This window comes from Prionailurus bengalensis, chromosome A3 (assembly GCF_016509475.1).
Source record: "Prionailurus bengalensis isolate Pbe53 chromosome A3, Fcat_Pben_1.1_paternal_pri, whole genome shotgun sequence".
Lineage (NCBI taxonomy): Eukaryota > Metazoa > Chordata > Mammalia > Carnivora > Felidae > Prionailurus > Prionailurus bengalensis.
In genome coordinates, this window is record NC_057354.1 from 38144886 (window position 1) to 38161205 (window position 16320).

Consider the following 16320-nt stretch of genomic DNA (forward strand, 5'->3'; position numbering starts at 1 on the left):
TGGTGCAAAATAAGGGCTCAGTGTATGGGTGTCCTCTCTGTGGAATGGGCAAGGGTAGGCAGAGCCCTTGTTCCCAGCAGGGCAGCATCCAGCATCCAGGTCCTGCAGGTCTTGTGGGGCTGTGACCATGCCTTGTGGGGAGAGCAGCTTGGGACACACTGGGGAGCCCAACCTGAGGTGGTGAGACCACCTCAGGCTGGGGGCTGGCCACTTTTCAACTAGCTCTTCTGATCCATGAAACCCTTCACTAGAGCCATTTTCTTATGAAGCTGTCTTTCTTTGCTTACTGTGCTGTGTTTGGAATGAAAGTCTGTGCTCACTTCATGCAGGCCCTTTTAATGACACACTCCGGTGTCCTCAGGAAAAAGATGGAGAAAAGCCACTTTCCTCACTTTGGAGGAACAAGAGGAGAGGCGAGCTTGACTGAGGACATGCACAGGCATTTTACAGCAGCTTAATTTTCCACTATTACAAAATGAATTATATCCTCTTTGCTTCTGTGATTCAGAGGAAGAAGAATCATTAGACACAAAGTGAAAGGTCCATTAAAATGACTGTGCTGTGGGAAACTCCCTGCAACAAACCTTACGGAAGTTTACATGGAATGATGTAAGAGGGAGAAAACCCGAGGCATAAACTTGGAGCCTCCTGAAATGGACTTGAACCTGGGTTCACAGAAGGCAGGGTGAGATTCAGTTCCCACAGGCTTCAATGGGAAGTTCATGCTGGTCAAAAAATAATAATAGTACAAATAAATAGATAGCAAAAGGAACCTTTCATGAAAAAGAGATGAGTGATCGATGGACTTAGTATCTCTAGGCAGGGTAACCATTATTTGGGCTGGTTATTTCTATTGTATCAGGAAAGAAGAGAAAGAAAGGAAAAAGAAAAAAGAAAGAGCAAAATTTGTATATGGTATATATTTTGTGTTAAAATTTCGGGGAAAAATCATTAAACTTAACCCATTCATCCCAATGATGGATACAATTATGTATTTAGATATGTTGACAACAAAAATATATGTGTATGTTGGAATATCAGGGCTTTGCAATGACAGGTAGTAGGTCTTAAAAGCACTAGAAATTATTTTTTTATTTTATATGTTATCAAAATGATACCCAATATTCTTTTTTAAAAATGCTTATTTATTTTTGAGAGAGAGAGAGCACACCCGTGCCTGCCAGTAGTGCATGCGCACGAGTGGTGGAGGGGCAGAGAAAAGGGGGGACAGAGGATCTGAAGCAGCCTCTACACTGACAGCAGTGAGCTCGATGCAGGGTCAAACTTGCAAACCGTGAGACTATGACTTGAGCCGAAGTCAGATACTTAACCGATTGAGCCACCCAGTTGGCTCAGTACCTAAAGTATTATGGAGAAGGAAGAACATATTCCTTGAAAAAATATCTTAATTTTCATATAACATTGACATTTCTCAACATTTCCTAGTAAAGGACAATAAAATTACTGGGTCCTATTGGGATTGGCTTATGAAGACCTCAGTTTAAATGGCTGTTCTTACTTGAAAGGCATCTTCAGAATGGATTTAGGTAGAATTTCTTGGTTGCAGAGTTCACTAGTTAGCTGTCTTCAAGTGGGAAAAGGTTTTAGACCAAACCATTGGCATTTAGGGTAAAGACAAAGAAATAAAGCTTCTCTCTGCTAGACATGTTACAAACATGTTTTGAAAATATTTGAGTAGTTATGAAAAAGCAAATTCATAGTGTTGCTTGTCTGTAATTTATTAGAGCAATTATAGCAATGGAAAATTAAGACCTCACTTTGATGTTTATATATATATATATATATATATATATGTATGTGTATATATGCATCCATATATGTGGACATACATGTGTATATGTGATACATGTATATGTTTGTATGAAAGTGTGTAGGCACGTATATAATATATATGGCTAATGTATATCTGTATCTATCTGTGTAACTATCTACTTAATGTATATCTGTATCTATATATACACACACAAATATATATATATGTGTGTATATATATGCATATATATATATGGTGACTTTATATACCACATATACTCTTATATACTCTCTATATATGTGTATCTATCTATATCTATATCTAATCTATATCTATATCCTTTCTCTCTCTCTCTCTCTCTCTCTCTCTCTCTCTCTCTCTCTCCCCTGTGGTTACTTGCTTCTGCCCTGTGGTGTAAGGGAGTAGAGGTGTTTAATGATGCCTACTGATGTGAAATTTAAGTGCTTTCCTGCTTTCTTCAACTTATTGGGATTCATGGGAGAGAGGAAGGAAACCTTGAACTCTCCAGTGTCTCAATTCTTCTCAGCTGCTAAAGGATGAGTGCCTGAACTGGGTTAATGTTTGACCAAACTGGTACCTTAGTACGGGTTAGGATGTGTGACTTGAGGCTTGTTTAATAAAGGGTATCTCAAGAGTGTAGTCATAGGATGCCAAGTGCGACCCAGGGGTCTATCCAATTGTCAACAGGAAGTTTGGCATGTTCATAAGAATAAGTAATATGATTATTTCTTTTATATACAGTTCACAAGGCTGAAATGTTAGATTAGTTTTAATTTTCACAGAAACACTTTAGGTACTTAATATTTTTCTCAGAAATTTTGCTTGTGTTTAAAGAACTGGGTCGGTCAGTTCATCTTGACTAATATTATATTTATTAAAGTGGTTGGTCTTGGCAATGGTGTTTTCAATAGTCAAACAATAAAATCAGTTGCTTGTGTTTTGTTTGTTTGTAAAATTGTCTTTTATTCTTACTGGCATATACTGTTATATCCCAATTGATTAAAATGGATGAATGATTTAGAAATACTTCATTAAAAATTAAAATGCTACTAAAAACATGAGATTATCTCCAGATAAAATCATGCCATAAATAGTAACTAGGTCTTCAGTGTGAATACAGAATATGACTCTATATATACTGGTAACTTCACATATGTAGCTAAAATTGAACAGGGCAAATGGGAAATAAGATTGTTAATATCAAAAATCAAACCTTTATTGGACTAGTGAAGCTTCCATCTCCAAAAATGTAACTTTTGAAAATATGTTCTGAAGCCATCTATATTTTCATGTCATTTTCAGATAAATTAAAGAAACTTGTGCTTATTTTTCAAATCAAATGCAAACTAATGGATCAGAACAAAATGAAAATTTTTATCTCTAAAGTCAAAGAAGGGATAAGAATGAGAACTGCATAATTTAGTTTTTCTCTTTATAGCAAAAACTAATGTCAATCTTATTATTGCCAAAATGCTTGTAAAACTGCCATAAAATTAATGATAAGTAGAAGGCACAGAAAGGAGGTTGAACAAGCCATTACCAAAACAAACCATTACCCAAATTCCTTTCTCCATTGATATTGTTGGATATATTTCTTACAGTAGCAGGCTGTTAAGATTAATGCAATCCCAATTTGACTCAAAAGCATCTCATCAAAGGAGCCCCCTAACCCCCTCTCCACCTCCTCAGGATGATCTGTTTCTCCCTCTGAGTAGTTTCAGTTATCTGGCATACTTCCATGTGCACATATTGCTTGATCATCTACCTCTGAGTGTCACGAAATCATCATATTACAGGGACCGGTTGGGTATCCTTGGTACATTTGTTTGAATCAGCTCAGGTCTTCTTGAGAGGTAACTATTATGCTAGTTGGTTTTCTTCCAAGTGAGTACAAATCTTATTATACCTTTGTGAACAGAACTATGTAAAAATCACATGCTTCTTTCTTAAAGTTGATTTTATAGACACCAGTTGGGATTGGATTAAGCTGATCTGTGTTTTCCCCATCCTTGTGTTTTTGATTCAAGGCAAAAGCCAATTTTCTTCATTTATTCATGTCTATTTATTTTAGGATATTATGTGAACTTGAAAATTCTGTTGTATTTTATTGTTCCTTGGGCTCTGCACCATTATATTTGCTCTCTAACTATTGTTGAGTGTGATAACCAGTGTTCCAGTTTACAGTTGGATGAAACCAGAAATGTATAGTGCTTTGTACAACACCTCGCTCCTTATCCCTGCCCTTCTTTCTCCTTACTCCTTCTGTCCTGTGCAGAAGAGAGTTAGTATGTTTCCTTTTGCCACTTGTCCTCAAAGGATCTCATTTGCCCTGAGTTTGGGTGCCAAGAAATTGTCCTGTGATCTCTGTTTGCAATCTGTCTTCACCTTGTACCCAACTCACAAGTCCTTGGCACCTCCTCACTTTCCTCAAAAAAGAAAAAAAATTCTAGCCAGGCCAAATATATTAGAGAGGAGTAGAAAATTTCCTGTATCTTCCAAAAGGAAAATGCAGAAGGGTTCTTGTTTTCTTCTACACACCCACCAGCATTTGTTCCAGACCTCTGCTCCCCAGGGGATCTTTATTTATGTTTATTTATTTTTGAAAGGGAGAGAGAGAATATATGCCTGCATGAGTGAGGGAGGGGCAGAGACAAAGGGGAGACAGCACAGAAACCAGCTCTGTGCTGACAGCAGAGAGCCCAACACAGAGCCCTACTTGGGGCTCAAAGTCAAGAACTGTGAGAGCGGGGCTCGAACTCAGGAACAGTGAGATCATGACTTAAGCCAAAGTGCAACGCTTAACTGACTGAGCCATCCAGGTACCACTGCCACCCCACCCCCAGCCCCTGGATCTTAAAGTCCCCTCTGGCATAGCCAGTAGCTCTTCTCACCATGCCACTTGCCCAGCCAGAGTCTACACCTGGCCTCTATTACTGCTCCTTCTTGTGGGGTTTTTGCTAACACTCCAAACATATATTCAAGTGAGTCTTTCCAACAAATGCAATTCTCTAGCGAGAGGAGGTCTAATTAGGAAAGAAAAAAAGTCCCCTGTTATTATAGCAGGCAAGCCAGCAAGCAGAGAGAAGGGTTTATTTAATACAAAAGAGCTTCCTTGTGCTTAGTAGGAAAACTATTTCTACCAGTAATTTGTGGATCTGGAGCTCCTCTAGCTTTTAGGGTCTAACTAATTGTGTAAACTTGATTTGTTTCATTTGAAACTTGGCTGTGATTTCCTGTCAGGAGGAAAACAAGAGAAACTCCAACTACACATTCATCCCCTGATCACCTGTCAGCCTCACAGGAACAAGCATCTTGCAATTTGTCCCTGCCCAGGCACTTCATCTTCAAACAGAAACTGCATCTTAATTATAGCCTTTAATGGGCTGTTTCACTCCAGGATCAATATGTCTGACAAAAACCAAGCTCTGCTAAAAGCTCATTAATTCACATCCGACTAATTCAGGATTTGTGATGATTTTGGCAGGGACCAAGCTGAAGTTTACCTCTTGTACAACTGCTTACAAAGGTTTAGCTTGGCCAATTAATGGGGAAGAACAGAGTTGCCAGGGAAGTATTTACAGAGTATCTCTGTGCATGGAGATAACAGGCTGATTGTAGCTTCTAGACTGCTAGACAACTACTAGCAACCCCCAGTTAACCACTGTTTTGTATTAGCATCCTAGACTTGGGAGCTACAAAGTACACTGCCTCGGAAAGTATCTACAGATCCACTAATTTTGTTGCCTTGTGGTTGATGCCTTTGGTATATGGCATCACATCCCTCATCCCAAGTCTGATTTCAGCCACAGCTGCAGGTGGGCATTTCCACATGAGGTCAAGTTCGTGGCAGAGTCCGATTGCCAGCATTGGATGTGCAGGTCTTTATGCCTTTTTGCTGAGGGCTTCCTCTGAATCTGCAGGAAGAACAGGCCAGAAGTGTAGAGGGTTAATACCTGCAGAGAAAAATGCTCCACCAATTCAAGGTGGTGGACAGACTGATGGACACTCTGAGAGGCATTTTGAAAGCTTCTCAGAAGTGCTGACAGAAGTGAGCCCCTGTGGCCAGCAACTGTGACCTTGATTATGTGCACTTGTATTGGCTTTACCTGCTTTCCTGTTTTACTGTGCTCTATCTATGGCATCACTTCACAAATAAACTACCTGCCTCCACTCTGCTTTGGGGGAAACCCAAACTAAGGCACCCACTCCTACAAAATTATCTATGAAACTATGTGTGTGTTTGAAATGTTTGCTCATTCCTTTATCCACTCATTCCTTAGAAAGTGCATTTCTTTCTTGTGCTTCTTGGGTTTGGTACAGTCTTTCAGCCATAGTGTTGAACAGGCAATGTCTATCTTCTTTTTTCTTGTCTGCACTTACAAAATTATTTTCCTTGTCCCCGATGTCCCTTCCTTGTGTCCTCTGCAGCTGCCTATCCAGTGCTGATCTATCGCTGGTACCATTCCTCTGCCTCATCCTTTTTCTCAAAATCAGCATAAGTTATTCCCCCTTCTACTTTATCTTCCACTCAGTGTTCTGTTTCTTAGTAACATAACCTCTGCTAGCTAATATAGTAGATGAATCCACGTCAGAAGATCTCATTTTTTATATTACTCTGAGAAGGTAATAAGTATGTGGTTTAAGCAGGACCTTCTAAGCAATTGGAGCCCTTCCATGATCACTCAAGCCATGCCTGTATTGAAGCACATGTAGACATGCCAAATGATACTATTTTCTTGAACTTCAGTTGCTGTCCTCTGAATTCTGTGGATCTTGCTTCATCTTCTGGTCTTTGTCTCTTCTTCTTCTTCCCATTATTTAACTCTTTGTTAGTCATGGTGTGATCCAGTGACCAGTAACATCTGTTACACCTGGAAGTCTAATGTCAATGTAGAATCTCAGGGGCCTACACCACATCTACTGAATCACAGAATCTACATTGTTTTAAGTTTATTTACTTATTTTGAGATAGTGAGATAGCATGAACCAGGAGATGGGCAGAGAGGGAGGGAGAAAGAGAGAGAATCCCAAGCAGGCTCTGCACTGACAGTGCAAGGATCAAACTCATGAAACCATGAGATCATGACCTGAGTCAAAACTGAGAGTCGGACACTTAACCAACTGAGCCACCCAGGAGTCCCGACAATCTGCATTTTTAAAAGACTCCCCCAGAGGATTCATAGGCACATTAAAGTTTTATAAATATGGCAACTGATGGAGGTTTCCTAGCTAGACCTGGTTCTTTTCCTCATCTTCCACATGCTCCCAGGCAATGTCTCTGCCTTCATGGCACCAGCTACTTTCCATAAACTGATAACTACAGCAACTCATTTCCAACTCAGATTTCCGTTCCCAGCTCCTGCACATTTGTGCAACTGTCCAATTGCCCACTGGGTGTCTATATCTTGGTATATCACAGGTGAACCCATCTCAAGGTATGGAAGTGTGGTTGCTCTAGTGAAGCTGTTGCTGATGGGCTAGTCTGGATTGATATTAATGGGGACCAACTTAAAACTAGTTCAGGTGGTTACTTGTTGCTGTAGTAAAAGAAAACAACCAAAAAAAACCTACAATCAGTTTTGTCCTCTCTTGAATTTGGAGTCTGGGAGTATTTTATTCTCAAAAATTAATGATTTTTTGAACTCTTACTTCCACCCCCTTCCAAAAAATAGCCTTGTGGGGGATACTGTGGTACTCCTTCAGAGTCCCTCTTTAGAATCAATATACCTATCCTTCTGCTATTGGAGATATCTCTGGCTGTATCCCTTCCTGGAAATTGTCTTAGGCTGTAGAAAACTCATTTTCTCAAAGGTACACACTTCTGAGGGAGCAGCCTGTGACCAGTGATCCATAGGGATTTGGAGGCCTAGTCCCCTTGTCTCAATTTGGAAAAACTCAGAAGGGCTTATTCTAGCTTCAGAGCTCTCATAGGATCAGTTGAGGCCTCAGTTATAACCACAGCATGGGTTAGACTCTATCTAGCACTCTTGGCCCCACTGTCCCACAGGTACCTCCCTAGAGGACTTCCATACAGCTTCTGCATGAAATACTCCATCCCAGAGCCTATATCCAGAGAATTCAACCTAGGATTCCTTCCTTATTTCCTGTCTTACTGAATGCACCAATATCCGTCCTGTTGCCTAAACCACACAACTAGGGATGGTTTCCGATTCTTCTCTCCCACACATGCCAGTGTTGCATGGATCCCTCCTTTCTATCCCTCTGACCATTTGCCCCAGTTGATGTGTCTCTTTCTTGGACAATCACAGCAGCCTCATAACTTGCTTCCTCATGGCAACCATCATATTTCTAGAATTAAACAAATAATAGCATTTATAATTCTTCAGTAAGTTTCCATCCCCTCAGCATAAAATCCAGACTTCTTAAGACATAACACCTCTTTGGTTCAGTCAGTACTAGGCTTACTTCTTTCACAGGAGTTATTTCACTGTGTTGCCACAGGTTAGCAGATTTTCTCCATGTGTAGGAGTGGCCTCTTTGATGCTGAGAATGTGTTTTTGTGTATTAGTATCCCTAGAGCCTTGTTCAAAATGTAGCATCTAGTAGGAACGTGAATGAAAGTTTCCTGCAGACATACGCTTTGTTTCCCTATGTGGGTTATTCCTCCCATCCCACCCATTCCAAACTCAGGAAATGATATGATTTCACTGTTTGCTTATGTATTTAACCTGTCACTTACCTTTACTTCTTAAGAACAACCATTTAAACTTGAGGGCATGATGATCCATTAGGAATTTGCTGGGGTGACTGGGCAGCCAGGATTTACAGCACTCTGCCGATGTGATTCTTTTTATGCATCCTGTAAATTTTAGTTATAGCTACACTTGTCTGCGGCCAGCATGGACAAGGCTGGCTCCTTTTTGTAATTTCATAATCACAATAAGATCATAAATCTCAAGCTGCCTTTTCTGTCCCCCCCCCCCTTTTTTTTTTTTGGTAGTCTATTGCCTGAAGCAAGACAATGGACTTTCAAAGGAAAATGTCAGCATTTACAGACAGCCACTCTCAATGAGCCAGGCAGTGTTGTTTCAAGGTTATGTGAAGTTCATCCCCATCTCTTGACTGACGGCTCAGTATTAAAAAATTGTGAGGATTTTCTCTGTGACCTAGTGACCATATCTTTCTACAGGTGAAAGACAGGTGTGTAGATATAAGTATCCAGATGTTGGTGTCATCCTTACGCCTCACCCAGATGGTCACTAGTCTTTAGGAGAACCCTAAGAATTGTTTGGCATCATGGAAATTTGCTCAGCCTTCCTTGACATAGTAGCCATCTTTTATGTAACTATTATGTTAAGTCTGTCCAAATGACTCAGTCTGTATTCTCCAAAAAAATTTTTCTTGAAGGTTGGTATTTTTAAAAAATAAACATTGTATCATAGAACAGATAGATTTACAGAAAAAATTTGGGACAAAAATGCAGAGTTTCCATATCCTCTACACCCAGTTTTCCTCATTAACACCTTATATTAGTATGATATATTTGTTACAAATAATAAGCCAATACTGATACATTATTACTAAAATCCAAATATTTATTCATGTTTAGTTTCTTTTTTTTAATGTTTTTAATGTTTATTTTTGAGAGAGAGAGACAGAGACAGAGTGTGAGCGGGGGAGGGGCAGAGAGAGAGGGAGATAACAGAATCCGAAGCAGGCTCCAGGCTCTGAGTTGTCAGCCCAGAGCCTGATGCAGGGCTCCAACTTATGAGCCACGAGATCATAACCTGAGTCAAAGTTGGATGCTTAACCAACTGAGCCACTCAGGCGCCCTGAAACTTAGTTTCTTTTTTTTTAACCTAATATCCTTTGTGTGTGTGTGTTCTAGGATCCTGAGATACCAATTTATATTTGGTTGTCATGTCTCCTGAGGCTCCTCTTGGTGGTGACAGTTTCTCAGACCTTCCTCGATTTTTGAAGACCTTGACGGTTTTGAGGAGTACTGGTAAGTTATTTTGTGGAATTACCTCAATTGGGATTTGTCTGATGTTTTTCTCATGATCTTACTGGGATGATGGATATTCTGGAACAAGACCACAGGGGTAAAGTGCCATTGTCATCACATCATATCAAAAGTACGTGCATTTAACATGATATTGCTATTGGTGTCAACCTTAATCACCAGGCCAAGACAGTATTTGTAGGTTTTTTCCACAGTAAGTTACTCTTCTCTCTTTTTTTCTATACTATACATTTTAGAAGATAGTCACTATGTGCAGCCCATGCATAAGGACTAGAAAATTAATCTCTACTTCCTTGAGGGGACAAGTATCTACATTAAATTATTTTTAATTCTTCTAAAGGGAGATTTGCTTTTTATCCTCCATTTATTTATTTAGCCAACCATTTATTTATATCACTATGGACTCGTAGATTTAATACAGTGGGTTATAATCTAATTTACTTATTTTATTGCTTAAATTGTCTCAGACTTGGCCACTGGGAGTTTTTCAGTTGACTACTTCGTCCCTCTAACATACCCCAACATTGTGGGGATTTTTTTTGTTCATTTGTTGAAGTATTTCCTTATTCTCTGACCTTGCAAAATATATATGTATTTTATACATAAGATATAATATATATGTAATATAATGGGATATGTAATAGAATATAATATATATAATATATTCTTATATATAATCTTATATATTATATATATACATAACAAAGCATTTATATATAGCATAAGATATATATACATATATATGTATATGTGTGTGTGTATGTATATGTGTGTGTGTATATATATATAAATATATATATGTATGTGTGTGTGTGTATATATATATATATATATATATATATATATACATTTAACATGCCTTGTATATACAGCATTTAAAATGCCTTGTAAGTTTTTGTTAAAAGCATTATACATCAGGTAATGGGACTTGAAGTAAATAGGCCTTTAGTTTGAGGTTTTATATTAATCTGGCTAGGAGTTCTACTGTGTTTAACATTTGCTGTAGCTATATTGTTTTGATATTCCCTGCTGACTTCGGGCTTTCATAAGTACTCCTCCTCAGAGTTTGCATCTTGCAGCTCTTTCTGCTGAAACCCAGTGTTATTACACAGCAGTGTTGTTGCTGTTGTGGTAAGGTATGGCAGAGTGGGAGTGTCCTATAACCTTATGATTAAATCTCAGTCTTTCAGCGAATTCAGTCTTCCTATGTCCCTGGACTGTGACCTTCATATGTGTTTCTTAGCTTTTCTTTTTCCTTTAGGTGGGACAGGAAGGCTCACAGGGGCTGAAGTGGGAGGAATATTCCTCACCTAGCTGGGATGAAGCTCTGGCCATCTTTTTCCTGCAGTGTCTTTCCTTCTTATGGAGAATGGTCTGTGCATATTTCACAAAAATAACCCTACTCGATGTGATCTTTCTTGAATCTTTACCCTGAGAACTTTCTGGGGTTCCAGAGGTAAAACACACCAAAGTATAGGGTCTACCCCAAGCTTGCATCCCCAGAAGCTTTTCATGTACACTCAGCTTCCAGCAATTCTTCCAAATCCCCACTTGAGTGTTTCTAACCAGTTTATGGCTCCCACAGCTTCTGCTCCAGGTAAATAGATCTTGGCTGAGGTTTTCTGGATTTGTCTCTCTCTCCAGATTTTTGTGTGGCAGTGTGCCTTATGAATGACCTGAATTCTTGATGGTTCCAAGAAAAGTCTTTGCTTTAGTTTATTTACCTTTTTCCTACTATGAGGACAAGATGGATCCAAGTTCTTTACATATTAGAGATGAAACTAGAAATAAAAATAGGGATTTTAAGCAGAGTATAAAGAGAGTCAACATAACCCTAAACAGCTAGATGTCACCTCCACGATTCTCAATTGTCTAGTCAGTCTCATATTAAACACCTGTGTGTTGTCACATGCACACCTCCCCGCCCTTCAAAATATCACTCAACTCTTAGAAAGGCATTTGTTAAGTAAGTAGGAAAGACTTCACAGTGGGTGTATTTTCCTTTACTCATCTTGGGCACAAATTTACTTTTGGCTATTTTTTACCAGTTAAACTGACATAAAATGTGCTCACAAAATGTGAATATTAAATGAACAAGTCTTTAATAACTATACAGTGATAAAATCAAATACAATGTTAGGGAGAAAACTTGGTTTTGTATGTAAATTGTTGATGTGTAACCCACAGAGGATTTTGAAAGTCAAAAGTGAAATTGATCATTATTACCACTTTCTTGAAAATGTTGCCATACCAAAGAAAAGAAACAGAATTGCAGGGTTGGAAATGAGAATTGAAATCACCATAATTTCCAGTCTCTGTGTTAAACAATATTGGGACTGGGATATTTTTCTCTATGTATGTTAAACAGTACTGAAAACAAGCAAAGTAGCTTAACTATTTGCTCCAGAATATACTTCTTCCAGGAAAATAAATATGACTGTAATAACTGAAGTTACCTAAATGTCATGACTAATAGCATGCTTATCAACTCTCTCTTCAAGGCACCCACAAACTTTGCTCAGCAATTCAAAGCTATGCCATAAATTCTGCCCTGTCTCAATCAGCTCTCCACCTTCCAAAACCCACCTTAAAATTGACCCACTAGCCCTAAAGTGCCATACGTATCTTCACTTTATTTCTCCTTACTTAGATCCTATTAAGACCTGTGAAGGTAGTATTCCACTGTCATTCACTAAGTCCAATAATCAACAGGTTTTTCTAATGATCTTTTAGGGCAGTAATAGTTTGTAAAAGAACCTGGAAAGGAAAGTGAATGCCATCCTTTGGGGAGCATTTAATATGGCTTACATTGTAGAGTTTGATATAGCTCTTGCATTTAAAAAATTATGTTTAAACCCTCTCCAGTAACAGGAAACTTATTAAAATTATTTTTCTTTTATTTTCTCCTTAGACAGATCTATCAGAAAGTTCTGTCTTATTTTGGTGAAATTCCATCTCCTTTTTACATTAACTACTGGAAGGCTCATGACAGGCTCATGAATGCACTGTGATTTGTGATTTTTGTATGCACCTTCCAGAAACACAATTGCAATAACTCTTCACTTGAGAAACTTAAAGAAGAAGGGAACTTATGACTGTTCTAATATATTTTTAAATAGATGATAGCTCCTTAAAGACCTCAATTTGACAACAAAATGCTTTGAACAAAATCTGAGGAAATACTTAGCGATGGGATTTATTGTCAAAGATCTAAATCCTAGTGACAGCCATTCTACAAAAATCATTTGAGATCATTGTGAATTAAATAAGCAAAGCACAGTCATGGAGTAGTAAAAGCTGCCCCACATGTCCTCTTACTTTTTCCTTTATCACTTCTTCCCGAATACACATGGTAGAGAGAGCTTGGGAAATGATTTTCATGTCAGTGAATAATTGTATAGTCTTATGGGGTGGTGAATAAATCATTTTCTTAAGCTGGGTAAATTGTGCTATGCCACTGATCAGTAGTGTCTGCATTTGTTTTTGTTTGTTTGTTTGTTTTTTTTATTGTAGTACTGCCGGGAAACAAAACTTACCACCTTAAAATGTGTCTCTTTGGCATGTGGATTATTTTAGGATGATTGTTGTTAAGAAACAGAAGGCTCCCTAACTGCCTAAAAGAATTTAGATGGAGGACCTGCTCCAGGAAGGGAACTATCACCATAGATAACTACAGCATAGTATGAACTAGATGTGTTGTTCAGGGAGAAACTTACCAAAGTCTGTTTGTTAAAATTCCCCTTCATGTCCCATTGTTTCTACTTGGCCCAGAAAACATTTGTTTACCAGATGTTTAATCCTTTTCATCTTCTTATGAATTGTCTTTCTTCTCTTTGAAGTCTCAGACCCCCACCACCTTCTCCTTAGCTCGGTGGTATATAAGCCTCAGTTGTCTGACTGCCTGTGGGCCTCATATTCTCATGGATTCCCTGTACATACATAATTAAATTTGATTTTCTCCTGTTCATCTGTCTTATGCCGATTTAATTCTTAAGAGCAGCCAAAAGAATTTTAAGGGGTAGAGTAAAATTTTTCTTCCCCCACAATAACATATACATAACGTTTTATGTCTGCGTTTCTAAGCCATATATACTTTTTATTTTTATTTTTATTTTTTTTAAACGTTTATTTATTTTTGGGACAGAGAGAGACAGAGCATGAATGGGGGAGGGGCAGAGAGAGAGGGAGACACAGAATCGGAAACAGGCTCCAGGCTCTGAACCATCAGCCCAGAGCCCGACGCGGGGCTCGAACTCACGGACCACGAGATCGTGACCTGGCTGAAGTCGGACGCTTAACCGACTACGCCACCCAGGCGCCCCTTTATATACTTTTTAAAAAGGGCTTAGCTCAAGATATTTTGGGATATTCTGGATTTGGCTAATATCTACCCGCTTGGGTAATTGTCAGTTAGCTGGCCAAAGTGAGCATTATCAGAGGAAAATCTGGGGAGGGACCGGTAGAATCACTGTTTACCTCTCCAAGCACAAGGGAGTACACCAGTTTGCATGGCCTGCCCAGCTCTTTAATGTGCATCACCCCATCTGCTATGGTCAAAATCTCTTGGTATTCCTACTTACAGGCTTGTGGGGCAGGGCAATATTTATTTCAGAGGAAAGAAAGACGCACTAGTCAAACTGTGCCCTGTGAAGAACTGGGCTTTCAAGGACAGATCAGGAGTGAGAGCCTCAGAGACCATGACACTTACTTCAGCCAAAGAAATGAAGCATTTTTTAAAAAAATTTTAACACTTATGCAGGAAATTTCATTTGAAAGGGGAAAAAAAGGAAAAAAAATGCTTCTCATGAAGTGTTTAGAAACTACTGATCTGTTTTCATACTATAGTAAATTACATCCAATTCAATTTAAGTTTTTCCCCAGCCACATTCATGGCTTGGAATCTGCCTGCAGGCCCAGGTGGTGCATAGATCTCAGGCTGAGTACCTTGTCTTAGAACCACAGCTGGTGTATCTACTGAGAATCTTCTTCAGTACACATCACTTGCCTTTCACCTCTCTCTATGTGTTACTATGTTGTATGCTTTTGGACTCCTTCTGCTGGGTCTCATCTACCTGTTGAGTCCCTCTCATTGTTGACTGGCTCCCATTATTCCTCCCTTGATGGCCTTCTGTCATCTGTGGAGTCAGATATCACATCCTAGGCAAGTTGTCCCTGATTGCTTTTTCTAAAATAGCAACTGCCCTACCCTGTCACTCTCTTTGCCTCTGTCCAGCTTTATTTGTCTTTGAAACTGTATAGAATTATCTAAAATGTATGTTAAATAACGCATTTGTTTGTTGAAGCTCTCTTACACTAGAATATAAACTCCATGAATACAAGTAACTTATCTGTTTAGCTTTTTGGTTTATCACCAATGCCAAGGAACTCAGTAACTGTTAGTTATTCTGCTTTACAATTTCCTAGATACCTGTGCATTTTTTTTTCCCATTAGCTGCAGTTAGAGCTGTTCAGATTCCGTGTCATGCCAGACTCTTCTTGTGTATGTCTTATTGCAAAACAATAGGAAGACCAGCCACATTTTCTCTGAGAAATAACATTCTGACTTATACTCCTGTTTTTTGTTCATGGATGACTGAGCTTTGTCCAATAAGTAGACTCCCATTCATCTTATACACATAGGGTGATGGGAACATTAGCAATTACAATTACATTGTTTAAAGAATGTATGGTTCTGCCCACAGCTTCACCCTTTAACTACCCATTAAGGAAAAAAATTCTATAAAACCCTAATAAATCTTGGGACTCTACATGCCCAAAGTACTCAAATTACCAAAAGTAATTTAAAAAATTCTCTTCCACACTCAGGTGTCAAGTCAAAACTTACATCTTTAAGCCCTTATTTAAAAAAGAAAAGGGGCGCCTGGGTGGCGCAGTCAGTTAAGCGTCCGACTTCAGCCAGGTCACCATCTCGCGGTCCGTGAATTCGAGCCCCGCGTCGGGCTCTGGGCTGATGGCTCAGAGCCTGGAGCCTGTTTCCGATTCTGTGTCTCCCTCTCTCTCTGCCCCTCCCCCGTTCATGCTCTGTCTCTCTCTGTCCCAAAAAAATAAAAATAAAAAAAAATAAACGTTGAAAAAAAATTAAAAAAAAATTCCTCTCTCTCTTCTCTAGCTCTCAAATATTATATTGCTGTATCAGAATGACTCTAATCTCTTTACCCACCAATCTATCACAAAAGTGCAATAGATACTCAAATTACATAGACCCTTCCCTTTTTTCCATTTTCCATATCACACTGTCTCACCTCCCCAACTGAAGTCCCTGCTTGACTTATGCCTTGTATCAGTTATATATCTATCTTTATCATCTATGTATCTATTATCTATCTATCTCTATATCTATTTATCTGTTACAAGCCACTCCAAGACTTAGAAGCTTAAAACCATTATTTTCATATTCCAAATTATCTCTCCTAAGATAATTATCTACTATAAAGTTACTATCTACTATAAAGTTAATAAAATAGCAACTTTAAAATGGAGAAATCAGAAGGTGGTTCAGTTGGTTGAGCATACAACTTTG